General features: G+C 46.4%; 1 non-coding gene across 1 annotated transcript; it reads left to right on the top strand.

Annotated features, from left to right (window-relative positions):
* The first annotated feature begins 3510 nt into the window (after window positions 1-3510).
* TRNASTOP-UCA (transfer RNA opal suppressor (anticodon UCA)) lies at window positions 3511-3584 on the top strand. Its single transcript has one exon. It is a non-coding gene; the product is annotated as a tRNA-Sec (tRNA).
* The last annotated feature ends 213 nt before the right edge of the window (window positions 3585-3797 follow it).

Raw genomic sequence — 3797 nt, 5'->3', positions numbered from 1 at the left:
GTAGAAACACATCATTAACTTCTCAAAACATGCAGCCTTTGGCAAATATCAGGTAGAACGGCACTCTCTCAGCTGTATGAATGCCATCGTAGCATTCCTTTCTTTTTTTTAGTATTTTATTTATTTTTTAAAAAATTTACTTTATTGAAGTTTTGTTGATTTACAACGTTGTATTAATTTCTACGGTACCACCAAGTGATTCAGTTGTACCTATACATACACATTCTTTTTCATATTCTTTTTTCATTGTGGTTTATCACAGGATATTGAATATAGTTCCTTGTGCTGTACAGTAGGACCTTGTTGTTTATCCATTTTATATAATATATAATAGTTTGCATCTGCTCATCCTAAACTCCCAATCCTTCCCTCCCTCATCCGCCTCCCCCTTGACAAGTACAGCTCTGTTCTCTACGTCTGTGAGTTTGTTTCTGTTTCATAGATAAGTTCCTTTGTGTCCTATTTTAGATTCCACATAGAAGTGATATCACGTGAGAGTTGTCTTTCTCTGTCTGACTTCACTTAGTGTGATCATCTCCCGGTCCATCCGTGTTGCTGCAGATGTGAATGCCATCATAGTATTCTAAACGGGAGTTGAGAAGTAGTAGGAGGAAGGCTCTTGTTCAGCCCTCCCTTGGGCCCGAGAGTCACCAGTCAATCACAGCACTCTCTGAGATCACACCTGCTCTCAGAAGCCCTCTCATCACCTAGCCTTAGGACGAGTCGACCAGAATGTGCCCAGGAACTTGTTCTGACTGCCCGTCCTAGATGATTCCACTCAGGTTGCCTGCTCTGCCTGTATGCTTCTTGGTGTGAAAGACGTAACATCTCCTAGATCGTTAGGACACTTAGTGAGAAAAGCATTGATGACAGAGTTCCTTTAACGGAAATCCTTTCTTGAATACAACAGTCACATATATCACCTTTGGAGAAGAAAGTATTCATTGCTTGTAATCCCACCACTAACCTGCTGTTGCCATCTTGGTGTCCTGGCTTCCGGTGGGACGTGGTGGGTGAGGGATGATTACTGTGCTCGCTTCGGTGAGGACGGGCTGTGTTATGAATCTCACGTTTCCTTGGGAGAGGTCAACTGTGAGTAAGTAAGTAAAGAAATAAACCAGATGGTTTCAGAGAATAATATACATGGGAAAACAGTAACATGGGGTCATGTGATGGAAAGCGGCTGAAGCAATGGGGCTGCTCTTATGTGGGGTTCTCAGGGAAGGCCTCTCTGAGGAGGGCATTGGAGCAGAGATCTGAAGGATGTGAAAGTCAGATGTGCTAAATTCAGGGGAAGAGCATTTGGGCACAGGGAATAGCAAATGCAAGAGCCTTGAGTCAGCCACGGCCTGATACGTTTTAGAAAGACGAAGTAGCCTGTTTTCCTGGCCCCAGAAGATGGTCAGGGTAGACAGGAGAGGTTGGCTGGGTTGATACTTTCAAAGTGTATTGTGAAGCTGTTGATGGTTTCCCAGCAAGAGAGTGAAGTTAAGACAATTTGCAATTTACAGAGATCCCTGTGACCCCTGTGTGGAGAACGGTTTGATGGGACCAGAGTGGACTGTGTGTGATAGAACAGGGGGGAGGCTACTGCACTAGTCCAAGCATAAGAAGATGAGAGCAAAGAGTAGATGGAGAGAGCAGGACCTTTTACTGGTTCAAATGATAAGACTTGCTGCTGCATTGGATGTGAGGGATGCATGACTCAAGAATGACCCACAGACAGACAGGAAAGTGGCACAACAAAACTAGAGGGACCTTAGGACATGCTGTGGGTGTATAGAGGAAGGAGCATGGAAGATTCCGTGCCAGGGAATTCCAGCAGGGTTTCCCAAAACTTCATGCTGTGAATTAGGCTGAAAAGATGACCAACAGAGACACTGATACACCCATCACATCACTGATATTCACATTTTAGCCACAGATGGTACTGGTCAGTGTAGGAAGCAAAACTGGGATTTGAAGTAGAATCCCTGAGTGAGAGAAAGGAAGAGCCCTGACCTCTTGGCCACAGTGTCTTATCAGCTCCTTGTTGTAGGCTACCCTGTCCATCTCTCTTCTCTTTGGGCTCCACAGTCTTTTTATCCTGCTAGGGCCTGGAGGAAAGCCTGTGGGCACGTACCAGCTGAGAGCCTGCTCTGGGGTCCTGGCAAAGATGGTGGGATGGCACTCAAGGATGTCATTCATCTCAGAGGAGGGACCCCAGAGCAGAAGAGGAGGGCAGGTTCCAAGTACACACCTACAGCCCCCAAGGAGGAGATGAGCGAGCTGTGACAATAGGGAGGAGTGGGGACTGTGGCATCAGAAAAGCAAATCCCCATCTGACTGTGGCCGCTGCTCGCAGCTCAGGATTATCCTGGGAACGTGAGCCCAGAGTACCAGATTTTCCTTCTTTTTAAGAGAGGCCTGAAATGTAGATTTTTATGTTAAACAGTGTGGTTTTCCAACGTTGGCTAATAATTGTCTAAGTTAATACTCATAATGGAATGGAAAACACATGTCACTGGATGACTGAGGACCCCTGAACAGTCTCTTTTTTTGGCAGGTAATGTCATGATCACTCGGGGACCATATGGCCTGGTGGGCGGAGGGCAGCTCCAGTGTACAGCCACCATCCTGCCGTGGTTACTCAGTGTGGCCCTTTCATTTTCACAAGTGTCCCAGTTTGGATGATGAAGCATTTGGTCATCCTAATTATAAAGTTCTTCCTGAGTCTACCTTCCTCAGTGGGTTTAGCATCATTTGACGAAAGAGGCTTTTCAGAAATGGGGTTTTAGTCTGTTCGAGCTGCTATAACAAAACACCATCAAGTGGGTAGCTTCTAAACAACAGACATTTGTTTCTCATAACTCTGGAGGCTGGAAGTCCAAGATCAAGATGCCCAGAGGTTCCGTGTCTGGTGAGAGCCCGTTTCCTGGTTGATAGATGCCATCTTCTCGCTGTGTTCTCAGTGGGGAAGGGGGCAAGGGAGCTCTCCGGGGTTTCTTCTATAAGTTCACTGAGTCCCATAAGGCGTGGACTATGCTGTCACTTGCTGGAGGTGGGATTGCAATCAAGGAAGTCTTGCAGGTGGGGTTGGAGACTAACAGTCGGGGGGAGCGGCGTTAGTGCTGGGGGCTGTTGTATTTGTGCCGGGGTTGGTGTTATCCCTAAAGAGGCAATGGCTTAGCCAGACCACTGGGAGCATCTGCTGGGAAAGCGGTGATGATGGTGGTGGTAGTAGTGTGGGTAGTAGCGTGGGGTCATGCTTCTGCCTTGAACATGGAAGCTACGCCAATCCGTACCACTCGCATTGGGGAGAGGAAGATGCTCGTTCCTGCTGTCTACAGAAGTGTAGACGAAGCGGCTGCTTCTGTTCAACTCATGCCATGACTTTTACCAACAGCAACTCAGGCCCTTCAGTATCTCTGCAAGAGGATGAGTAATAAAGTTACCAGACAATGGAAGACCTCCTTACCTTTTGTAACCTTTTAGTCAGTGTCATCTACCCATCTAAAATTTCCAGGGAATTCCCTGATGGTCCAGTGGTTAGGACTCGGTGCTTTCACTGCCCGGGGTCCCAGGTTCAATCCCTGGTGAGGGAACTAAAATCCCACAAGCTGTGTGGGGCGGCCAAAAAAAATTTTTTTTTCCCGTGAAATTTTGCATTTCTTACTATCTGCCTCCATCCTGCACTCTTTAGAAATTTAGAAATTTCATCTTCGTTTTTGAAGAAGAAGAATTTCGATTATAAGAAAACTCAGGGCCTGGCAGAAGAAAGAGTCACACAGTTCCACAATGAAGAATCATAATCTGTC

The sequence above is a fragment of the Aethalodelphis obliquidens genome, unplaced genomic scaffold (genome assembly GCF_003676395.1).
Source record: "Aethalodelphis obliquidens isolate GAN/ISIS:26980383/991018 unplaced genomic scaffold, ASM367639v1 scaffold28, whole genome shotgun sequence".
Taxonomy (NCBI): domain Eukaryota; kingdom Metazoa; phylum Chordata; class Mammalia; order Artiodactyla; family Delphinidae; genus Aethalodelphis; species Aethalodelphis obliquidens.
This window is presented reverse-complemented; position numbering and strand designations above follow the sequence as displayed.